Here is a 12,361-nt window from a genome sequence, read left to right as displayed (position 1 = left end):
CTGCGTGGTCTTACCACTACGCTAAGAAGGGCGACGTGTTTCGATAAGTTTCTGCGAATGTTTGATGAAATCTGATTGGTGAGCTAATCCAGGCGCTCCGTGTGGCCGCTCATACTTCCTCAGTTCTCAGGCTCTGTCGCTGTGTGAAATCTCTAATGGTTAAGAAACACACATCAGTCCTGCTTCATGCTATGATGACATGAACGGCGCATAGATGAAAGTAAGCCTGTGAAGTTCTCCCTGGTTAACGTGCTGCAGGTCGAGTGACGCACTCTTTGGAAAACCCAGAACAGAAGCTGGTTCAGAAAAAGAGGAAAAGGGTGTTTGTGCGAGCAGAGGCGAGACGGCGTTTCCAGGGTGGTAGAAATGCTCCACTGCCTTCAGGACTGAGAAGCTTCCTGTCGCGAAGCCCGGATTCAGATGGAATCCACACAAACTTCCCTGTTCCCTGCTGGACTCGCTGTGGTTCTGTCTCAGCCCGCCCTCTGTGCTGTCAGTCGTGTGCCAGCCGCTCTTTAAACTACAGAAACCAGCAAAGAGTCCTGACTTCTTCGTCTCTGATGTTCTAGACCTGATAATCCTGCTCTCAGCAGCGCTCCGCTTTGTGCCAGTTTGTTTTTCAGAGTCGTGACAGAGGTGGTCGCCTCAGTCAGCGACCGTCACTCAGTCGGTCTGCCTTCAGTTTTCGTTGCTCGTTCCTCTGCTTGTTGTTGTTTGTGGGAGTACAGATGTTCCTCCTCCAGTGTGGGTGGCTCTGACACAGCTCATTGTGTTGTGTCTAGCAGAGGTTTTACGTACAGACCCTCCAAACCTGCAGAGATGGGCTGCTGTGCCCCATGCACCGCAGTGACAGCACACCTCAGTCAAGCACAGCATCAGTGAAAACAAAGGGTCAGTGTGACATGAAGCACTCCTTTCAAATAATGCCATGAAACACGTGTGCACATCTGCCTATGAGTGCAGGAGCTGTAGGCGTGCAGCTTGTTGTCAGCCTCCATGTCTCAGGTTTATCCCTCCATATGAAGCTGTGTTTTTATGTCTCGTGTGCAGCAGAGGCCGGGTTTCCTCGCCGCGCTGAAAGTCACATCGTGTGAAGGAAGATTGTTTTTGTGCTGGTCGGAGCGAGCGTCTAAATGGAGCGATGGTGACAGTCAGCGTAACCTCTAACTATATCTGTTAGCTTTGGCATGGCGGCGTCTTTGCAGCGACTCCTTAATAACACGCTGCAAAGCATTTAGAGCCACAGCAGGCCACACTCTGAAACCACGGCTATCATCTCGCTGCATCCGTCCTCTCCGGTTTAAATCAGTCAGATTAGGGAACAGCCGGATGTGCACAACATTCCCGAAGAGTCGAGCCACGCTTTCAGACACACGCCATCCTGCATGCTCCATCCGAACACTGAGAAGGCCGTCTGATACGCGGGTTTTTCCTCTCAGGTCACAGACAGCTGACGGGTTCCCGCCACACACACTGCTCTGATTGGTCACCAACTCAAATTCAAACCCTCGCCAGCAGGCTCAGCGTGTCAGAGACGAACCGTTTGACCCGAGAGCTTCACCGAGCAACGACTCGGGGTTAAAACTGCAGGAACACATCCACGCCGAGATCACCATGGTAACAGATGACTCTGTGATCAGTCACCTGATGGTGGTAACCATGGTGGCAGCAGGAAGTGGTAAATTAGACCCCAGCGAGGGTCCTGTCAGTGTTTGCTTCATCCTCAGAGTGCTGTGCCGCAGAGCTCATCCTCGTCGGCTCTGATTGGCTGAGACGGGTTTGTAAAATAAGCACGTTAACGATGCATAATAACGGTGACATAAACACACTTCCTCCAAATCACAGGATGTTTGTGTTTGCTTTAGCCCATCGTGAGAAGTTCTGTGAGCGCACAGTGGCGTGTGAGCGCACGGCGGCGTGTAAGCGCACGGCGGCGTGTGAGCGCACGGCGGCGTGTGAGCGCACACCGATGCGCCTGCAGTGCTGCTCGCTTCACGGGATCTCTGATTCATGTGAAGCTGCTGTGACACGACTGCTCGCCACGAAGCACAGCTGTTCCCATGCCGGACGTCGGTCTGCACATGAACTATTAAGAATGAGGTTAAATGGTTAATGTGGAGTCTGAGCCCGTTTAAAAAGTTAATCCCGAGTTAAACACATTAAAGTCTCACAGAAATCCAGAAGACGGTGAAGTCGGACTCATCAGGCGTCCCGGTTAATCTTACTCAGAAACCACAGACTGTATACAGAAGAGGGAGGATGTGATATTTTCGGCTGTTTCTGACATACTAAATCTTTTTCTGGGTGAGTGGAATGCAGCCTTCATGAGGAAACACAAACTCAGCTGGTCGCAGCTCAAAATCACACCCTGCTGTGCTTCAGTGCGTCGACAGATACAACGGCCTCAGGTACAGCAACCCCACTGGCTTCTCACTGGGAACAAATCTCCTTTTTCTCTACGAGTCACCAGGGTTGTGTAAGCCACCAAAGCTGAAACACTTCAAAATAAAAGTTTTGACATTTCAAAATAAAAGTTTTTTTGTTCAGCTGCAGTGGAAATGAGCTTCCTCCGAAGGGTGGCTGGCCTGTTCCTTAGAGATAGGGTGAGAGGTTCAGCCATCCGGGAGGGGCTCAGAGTAGAGCCGCTGCTGCTCCACATCGAAAGGAGCCAGCTGAGGTGGTTCTGACATCATCTGACAAGGATGCCTCCTGGGCGAGGTGTTCTGGGCATGTCCCAGGACACACTGGAGAGATTACAGCTCTCGGCTGGCCTGGGAACGCCTTGGTGTTCCCCCGGATAAGCTAGAGGAGGATGGATGGATATTGTTTTTTTGTTCCAAGTTTTCATGAAGCTCAGAGGAGGAGCAGCCACACATCCTGTTAGAAACACTCAGAACTCCTTCTAGTAAAGCTGCTTCAGTCCACCCACAGCTGCAAGCTGCTTTGCAACCCACCTGCTCCTCTCCTGCTGTTTCTGAATCAGACGGTTCAGACTCGAATCACAAAACTCACAGAACCAAACCTAATGAGGATGACCACCGCGATCCTGCCTGAGTTTGAATATAACAGCAGCATCATTAATGAATCATAAACTGATCACTGATTAAACCATTACCTGTTTCATTAACAATCAAAAGGAATTCATTCTGTGATGTTATTTCCTGTTTTATTTTGGTGATTGGACTTCCTCGCACTTTATCTCTTTATCTCTTTATCAGCTTCCCTCCTTATTTATTGGCTGCCCCTCGCTGATACTTGTCCTCCTCTCCTCCTCAGTCCACTATGAAGCGGGGGCTGGGCTGCCACCCTCTGACCAATCACAAACATGGATAAATGTCCCGACAGTGGAGTGGACAGGTTTTATAAAGGACAGAGTGACATTGTGCAGATGGACGTGCGACAGCAGAGGGAGTGAGTGTGTTGGCCGCGCTGAGTGAAAATCGCATGAAGTTCCTGTTACGGCGGCAGGAAGGAGAATCTGATGGAGCAGGTGAGGGCTACACCATCAGTTACCATGGTGATACACCTTCGTGGTACAGGAAACTCAGAGTTAACCCTCACGTTACCCGGCTCATAGTGCAGACTCTGAGACTTTTACCGTGGTAACAGACTGTGTGACCCTCAGCTTCCTCACTCACACCTGAAACCTGATAAACACGCCGGCTGTGAACGAATCAGCGCGAAGACAGAGACAGCGATCGATGTGGACTCTGTGGTCTCCATGGAGACGCTTTAAGTATTAATACTGATCAGGACCAGCGATCAATTCGTCCCACTGATGGATAAATGTCTGCCATAGCTGCAGCTGCTGGGTCTGAGTGACATCACAGGTCAGAGCAGCTGTGATCTGATTGGTCCAGATTTGTATCTTCAGCTGCTTCGACCCGTCAGGTTAAAGCTGAACATTCAAACATCACAAGTGACGAGTGTTCATCTCCCCACGTTCATGCTCGAGTCCTTGAGGCGCTCGGAGCTTCTCAGAGCTCGCTCTGCTGCCCGGAGCCGGCCTCGGGCTCGTTCTGCTGCCCGGAGCCGGCCTCGGGCTCGTTCTGCTGCCCGGAGCCGGCCTCGGGCTTGTTCGCTCTCCGCTCTCTGCAAACACAACAGCAGTTACGTAAAAGCAGCCTCTGAGGCCGCCGTCCAAGGAAGCAGCAGCGTGAAAGAGCACAAGTTCGAACACAGCCGCACCAGCTGACTCTGCTCAATCCTTAAAAAAGTTTCCAGGACTAAAGTTTCCACGCAGTATTAGTGGGAAACAAACACACGTCATTCATAACCAAACAAACGCACTTAATAAGCTGCAGCAGATATGAATCCGTGGCCTCCTCCCTCCGGGGAAATCAGCTCCATCCAGCGGGAAATAAATCAGCTGTTTTGATTTACTGTCCTCTCGGCAGATCGGCGTGCACGTGCACGTCCCTACGTGCGCTCTGGTCTCCATTGGTAGGCTTGTTTCAGAATCAGCTGATTTATCACTCATTCATCACAGAGCTGTCGATAAAGTAATCAGATTCCTTCATCCTTCAGCCGCCTGAAGCGTTCGCCCTGCAGAGCGTCTGAGGGGGAGGATTTGACGCGTGCTGTGATGTCACTACTGTCGATGAGTGCTTCCACTCGAGTGTCCGTGGGGCCGCAGACGCCATCGGTCTGAATCTCATCAGCGCTGCTCGCTCAGTCACAACCGACAGCTCGGCACGCCGCAATGCTGTCTGGCACTTGGTGTGGGAGGAGCCAGCAGACCAATGTGATGCCACAGTGACACATTGACCCACGGGACCACTTAAGTCCTCTGTGGAACATCTTTATCCCAGATCCTGGATCAGATTGGGATGTGAGGAATGTGGAGGTCAGGCGAAACACGGCGTTCAGTCTGAGTTTAAACTTTGATTCAGATAAAAGCTTTTCCTTTGTGTCGACTGAAGCTCGCCGTTTAGTTCACTTTGAGCCAAGATGGTCGACAGCAGCAGAAGCAGACGTCATGGAAACCAGTGGAGCGATCATTAACCCCTTGGAGGTGGCAGCTGGCTGTTGCCAGTGCACGGCGCCCTGAGACGCTGCTGCTGTGATTTGTTCCACCTAGGCTCCTCCCCCCGTCTCCAGCAGACTGAGCCGTTTCCTGTCTTTGTGCCACGACGCACAGGTGGCCTGTGCAGGGGTGTCCTGCCTCCCCCCACCATGACCTGATGGCGCTCGCTGTGTGGCCCCGGCCATGAGCAGCGCAATTCGCTAACGTTTTAACCCTGAGGTCTGATCCGGTGATGCCGGACAGGACGGGCGGCGTGGCAGAGGCGGCGTGGCAGAGGCGACGTGGCAGAGGCGGCGTGGCAGAGGCGGCGTGGCAGAGGCGGCGTGGCAGAGGCGGCGCTGCCGGACGTTTTCTTACTGCTCGAGCATTCTTAGAGATAAACAGGAGAGGGTGGGGGCGTCTGTATTTATCAGCAGCTGATTGGCTGCTGCAGCTCGTCATGACAACGTGTCTCTGAGCAGTTCAACCCCGGTTCCTGTTCACGCGGTACACGAAGGGGGCGTGTTTGAGGAACAGGCGGCAGCAGGAATACAGGAATCTGATTGGAGGTGAACTTCACAGTGAAGATGAGGAGGTGATTCCCTCAGGTCAGAGGTCATTCTTCAGACTGTCAGCATTCATGTGGAGGTCGCTGAGGAGCAGCAGGCCTCAGACAGCCTGGACTCTCTCTACAGGAAGAGGCGGAGCTCTTCTTTAAGTCAGACTGAGCTCAGGTGTAGGCGAGCGTGTGAGCATCACAGGGAGGAGGTCCTGTTTGAATCTAGCGGCTGGCCGTGTTAGCTGCTGATGGGTGGAGCAGCAGGAGATCATCTGCAGGTGGAGCGTCTCAGACTACAGGACGTGTTAGTTTGCAGCAGCTGCAGCTGAAGTCTGCAGGGCCGCCCCCACCTCCACCTCCGTCGGGCAGCTCTCAGTGTTGGTGGATGTCCGTGTCATGAATAACGCACACGCGAGCGGTGTGAATGTGCTAATGTGCAGAGTTTACGTAACGTCAACAAAAGCACCGACATCAGCACCACGATGAAACACAGGCCACGCCCCCAGGAACACAATGCAAACAGGTGGGTTATAAACACACGGTCCCCCGTACAGTAATGTAGGCGGAGGTTATCTGTGCCCAGCAGTGTCAGCCTCTCACATGTTTGTGCTGCCCCTGCTGGACACCAGAGGAACTGCAGCTCCTGACTGCCCTCCTGTGTGGCGTGTGATGCATGGCTGCTTCAGCCTGCCGGAAAGTTCCAGTCGGATTCTTCCCAGAGACGCGACCGGCACGTGGGCGGCTCGCTGCCTCAGGACAGTCTGAGCCAGAAAGAAACCCAAATAAATCCAGCGTTAGTCCCAGCGTCCGTCCTCACCGCCGAGCACCTCCCTGAGACTCGCCTGCTCTGAACCGCTCCCCGCTATTCGTGTGATGGTATCTCAGCTGTGTCCATCAGCCACAGGTGTGGCGTCAGCCGTGGGCTGTCAGGGTCCGTCGATCGTCCCACCTGTGTCACTCCCACAGAGACTGACTGAGGGGTTTTCAATGCTTTGACTCACTGATGTACGATTAGTTTAAGGAGCTCTGACAGAAAAGCTTCTGGACTTCTTTAAGTTTCCATGAAGACGTTTCAGTTCCAACAGACCAGAGTGTCCCCGAGAGGGCCGTGGACCTCCTATTGATCCTCTGCCTATCACACGAGCCAAGGTGTGAAGATGGGTGTGGGTCACGATCAGGTGAACCCACCGTGAGGTCTTGCTCCACCGTATCATGTGACTTACTGAGATATGAGTGGGCGTAATCCCGCTCTGAGATCCTTCCTCACATCTCTCCACGATGACCTGGATGGCCGAGAGCCTTCACAGACCTTCGGTTAGCTAAACTGATCAGAGTGGGGTGGGCCCACTCAGAGCCAAGTGTCATTTCCACACCGCCTGCCTGTAATTGAATCCACAGCGAGCAGCTTCCTGTGAGCTCGGAGCTTTCAGGCCCCGGGGGTCTGCAACGAATACATTATTAATAATGGCCTCACGCCCTGCACGCTGCTTTAATAACGCTCCACACAGCTTCACCTGAGCTCCGCCTCTGCAGCTGAACGCTCTTCAGGCCTGCTGCTGCCCCCGCGGGACCCCGACGCCCCCCGAATACTAACTCAGCCTCTGATCGAGCAGCAAGGACACACAGGCTCTGAGTGGGAGAGAGAAGCCGCCCTGCGTGCCAGATTTCCTGCGAGCCTGCCCGAAACCACCACAGACTGAACCCATTCATCAGTTACCGCACATCCGGACTACAGCCGGGAAGCTCCCAGGATAACCCGGCACCACCAGCATCGGGACTACTGATCCAGACCCCAGCAGGACTACATGTGTAAACGAATCCTGCTGCGAGCACCTGTCGCTGCGTCACTCACACCTGAGAGTCAGCTGTGCTGCTCGTCTCTGGAGGTGGAGGTCCTCCAACACCTCACTGCTCTTTAGGAACGACAGCGGTGCCTTCAGGTGTTGTGGGACATCACAGTGACGTGACTGAGACTCAGGTATTTCCTCCACAGGTGATGTGACGTAGTCTGTGCCTTTATGGCGCTCCCGCGTGCTCACCGCTGTTAATCCTCCTGCACGCACGTGCTCTCTGAATATTACATGAACGAGCTCCACGCTCCATCCAGCAGGAAGAATAACACACGCCAAAACCAATTAATAACTGATCAATAATTAATAACTCACAGCTTCAGACCAGCCAGAGAAATGATGCATCCAACAGCACGAGCCCGCTCACACACAAACACACTTTCAGGAAGGACGCGGTCTTACCGGCTCTGCAGCTCCGCTCTGAATGTCTCTGCAAGCGCTGCTGCTCTGCCTCCTGCCTGCCCACACACACACACACACACACACAATCTCACTCTGACACACACACACACACACACACACACACACACAATCTCACTCTGACACACACACACACACACACACAATCTCACTCTGACACACACACACACACACACACACAATCTCACTCTGACACACACACACACACACACACACACACACACACAATCTCACTCTGACACACACACACACACACACACACACAATCTCACTCTGACACACACACACACACACACACAATCTCACTCTGACACACACACACACACACACACACACAATCTCACTCTGACACACACACACACACACACACACACACACACACACAATCTCACTCTGACACACACACACACACACAATCTCACTCTGACACACACACACACACACACACACACACACAATCTTACTCTGACACACACACACACACACACACACACACACAATCTTACTCTGACACACACACACACACACACACAATCTTACTCTGACACACACGAGTGGGAACATATGAAAGTGTCCACACAGTCCACAGCTCTGCTGCACACAGTCTGTGAGTCGGCCCCTCCTGGCGGAGTTTCATGAAATTAATTAATAAATAAATAAAGTGCTGGGCAGTGGGGCGAGGGGGGGGGGGGGGGGGGGGGGGGACTATAGAATAACACATTTTCAGAGGGAAGAAAGAAAAGGAACAATTCTTAAGAAAAAAACAATAGAATAAAATAGAAATGTTTACATTTTATCGTGTTGGCTGAGTTTATTCTGTTTGGGAGTTCAGACCAAGGAAACATGAACAAAGGAAAATCCAATGAAAACAAAGTGAGCGCCGTCCCGAGCACGACTCCTGATATCATCGGAGCTCCTCCCCTGCAGAAGGATAGATATTTGTGGTTTCGATGAGGACCTCCACCGGTCACATCTCCACACACACACTATGCTAGAGGAAAAAGGAAACAGGATGTGATTCAGGCGCCTGATGGTGGCCTCAAACCTGAGGCGGTTCGTTTCAGCCACAAACACGTTTGCTTTCTCAAACGTTTCGGCGTTCCACCTTGTTGAGCTCCAGTTCACCATTTTCGTTTGATCTCAGCTGAAGTTTAAAGACACAGCTTCAGCAGGGTCACGCTGCTGAAGGCGGAGCTTCCAGAGTGAGCCGTGAAGGCTGGTGTTGGTGGGTCTGCGGCGTCCTCAGGACGTCTGCCGGCGTGGTGTCAGCTCCTCCTGATCCGATTATTACGGCGAAAAGCTGAGAGATGTCCACAGGTGTGGGGACAGTCCTCACATGACGTCCTCTGTCTCAAGCTGCAGCAGGTCAAAGGTCACAGATACCAGGCAGGCTCACAGTGACAGTGATCCTTATACGGAGTTTTTACCTGAGCGGAAGCAGAGCTACGAGGACATGAACCTACCTGAGCCGTATGATGGTGCAGGTGTGAAGCAGCTCGTTCAGCAGGTGGATGAGCAGCGGTTACACTGAATGTCCAGGTGAGAGCGCCACCCTGAGGCGCAGTCTGACAGCTTGTGCCGCACACTCCCTGCTTTTCACCCTGAACGCCACGTTTAGCATCCCAGTCTTTCTCCAAGGAACGCCTCAGTGTCGTTTAGGGAGCTGAGACGAATGAGAGGACCACGGCTACAAATGTTCTGGCACAGGGCGAAGGTCAGAGGTCACTGCTTCCATTACAGTCACCTGTCCTCTGAATAATCAGCCAATCACCTGCTGCTGCAGTCTGAGGCTGTTCCAGCTGTTAGAAACAAGTTTAACACGGGAGACTGACTCACTGCTGCCTCCGCTGGACGTCAGAGGAACTGCAGCGCTCTGTGCTTCAAGGTTGGTGCTCAGGTGTGATAAAAACACCTGAATAACAGTGAGACAACGCTGGGCTCATGGTGCGTTCAGGTGCTGCAGGGAAGAAGCAAAACAACGGTTTCCTCTGTTTCACACACACTCACACACACTCACACACACACACACAGACTCACTGTGATGTCACAGCCTCATTTTTATTTTTTAACCTGAATCTTTGAACAAACGTTCACAGACGTCTGAGACACGAGCAGCACGCAGAGCCGAAGTAGATCTGCACACGCTCTGTGGAGTCTCTCACACCAATTGCATTTCAGCGTTCTGAAGGCGACTCTGACGCTGTGACGCAGGTTTGGTGGTGTGGTCACTGATGGGTCAGGTCAAAGGTCACAGTTTGAATTTAACCTGGCGATGCCTGGTGTAGGAAAGCAGCTGTCTAAGCACATCTGGCGAGTTATCTGAAACGTTCCCACGACATGAAAAGAGCCCGTCACGGTTACCCGTCTGCAGCCGTGACTCATCTCGCCGTCAGAGAAAGAGGAAATGCGCTAAAATTAAAGTGTCTTGATTCGAGGAACTCAGAGGTCATCAGCCACAGGCGCACTCTACAGGGGGGAGGAGCCTCCTCTGCACACCTGTCCACTCAGACGATTTCACAGCTTTAATTAGCGTTGAGCAGCAAGAGCTCAGGTGGAAGAGCGGGTGGCGTTCCCATCAGCTGGTGAGTGGATCGATCCCAGCTCGTCCAACAGCGTCTACGAGTGTGTGCTGATGAGACGACCACCTGTTACCTCACGCTCCTGACGCGACCTCGACCGTCAGGCTCTACCTTTAAGAGGGAAAACGTCACAGGAAGCAAACTTTCCTGAGCGCCAATGATGCTGTGTGTGTTCAGGTGTGACGAGTGTGACAGAGGTCAAAGGTTAAAAATCTTTATTAGCAAAAAGCTTTGACGTGTTTCTGCTCTCAGCCTCTGAGCGCGTCTGCAGCAGAAATCGTCTTAAAGTGAACTACAGCAAATCCAGTTACAGCAGGAACGGCATTGACGCCGCCACTTCCTCTTTCACTTCCTCCTCCTAATGAAAGATGACGCTTCGCGGCGAGCACACAGGAAGTCAGGAAGAAGTAAGAGACCGTAAAGTCGAACTGTTCTTAACGTCACCCACCTGCTGCATGCACAGGTGATCTAAGTGATGTCACAAAGGTGTCACAGAGGCCCCGCCCACCTGCATTGAAACTGTTTGTGAGGGGCAGCCAATCAGGAGAAAGCTTTCTAACAGCCAGCTCGCTCTCAGATATTCTTATAACGTGATCTGATTGGCTCGTGATGAAGCCGGAGGATTTAATTGGCTGCTGAGAAATGAGCATGATGTGTATGTATGAATCCTCCCTTGCAGAGGGAGGAGCTAAAGCAGCCTGATTCAGACAGAGCTCAGACACAGAAGCATTATTCTGAGCGGAGACTCATGCTCAGCCACTCTCACAGGTGCAGCAGTAACCAGCAGAACAGGTCGACTTTACAGCAAACAGAGCGAACGCACAGGTAACATGACATCATCGACCTGCAGCGCCGCCACACACACAGGAAGTCATTTGGTATTTTCAAAGTAAAGTAAAAAAAAAAAAATCATCAAACACATACAAATTCCAGGAGGAATAATTTAACTCATATCAGCTCAGTCTTCATTTCATAACTCCAGTGTTACATCTTCATCTCTACCATCATCATCATCGTTAATGTAGTGCTTTGAAACAGCAGGTCAAAGGTCAGTCATTAAATATCATCAGCTGTGTGTGAGACACACCTTCAGTCATCGTGCCTCCTCTTCCTCCCCGAAGTGTCTGTGAGCTCAGCCAGAGGGAGAAACACTAAAATCATTCACGTGACCTCTGACCTCTGAGACAAACAGACAATCACCAATTAAGCAAACGAGCGTGAATCCGGGAATGAGGTGTGTGTGTGTGTGTCTCTGTGTGTGTGTGTGTGTGTGTTCCATCTATAATTAACACAAACACCAAACAGTGGCTTTGTTACAGCTCAGAGGAAACACGTGAATGATTTTACGCTCAGCCACAGGCTCCAAACCTCAGTGTGTGTGTGTCTGTGTGTGTGTGTGTGTGTCTCTGTGTGCGTCTCTGTGTGTGTCTGTGTGTGGTGTGTTTGAATTAAATCCAGCTGAGCAGACAGAGAAGCCACAGAAACCCCCCGAGGACAAAGTGTCTCTATCATTATATAAATATGTGTGTGTGTGTGTTTGTGTGTGTGTGTGTCTGTGTGTGTGTGTGTGTCTGTCTGTGTGTGTGCGTGTCTGTGTGTGTGTGTGTGTGTGTGTGTGTGTGTGTGTGTGTGTCTAGTGTCGGTTGAGCAACATTTCCAGTAAAGTGTCAGAGCGTTGCATGCTGGGATAGAATCTAAAGATGGATGGAGCAGGGCTGTAATTTAAAAGGGTGGAGGCTCTCCGTCTGTCCTGTTTACCCCCCCTCCCCTCCCCCCGTGTCTTTTCCAGTGTTTGGCGTGATGTTGGAGGCGGGGAATGTGGCGTCCCGTACATTCAGGCGGCGGTCCTGCAGAGAGTCCAGCAGTTAGACAGGGCCGCTCGTAGTGTTGTGGTGGCTGCAGGGTGGAGGTGATGGAGCAGCGTCTTCTCTGTGTGAGGCGGAGCGTC

The sequence above is a fragment of the Neolamprologus brichardi genome, chromosome 19 (assembly GCF_056152115.1).
Source record: "Neolamprologus brichardi isolate AB-2024 chromosome 19, ASM5615211v1, whole genome shotgun sequence".
Lineage (NCBI taxonomy): Eukaryota > Metazoa > Chordata > Actinopteri > Cichliformes > Cichlidae > Neolamprologus > Neolamprologus brichardi.
Note: the sequence above shows the minus strand (reverse complement) of the source record.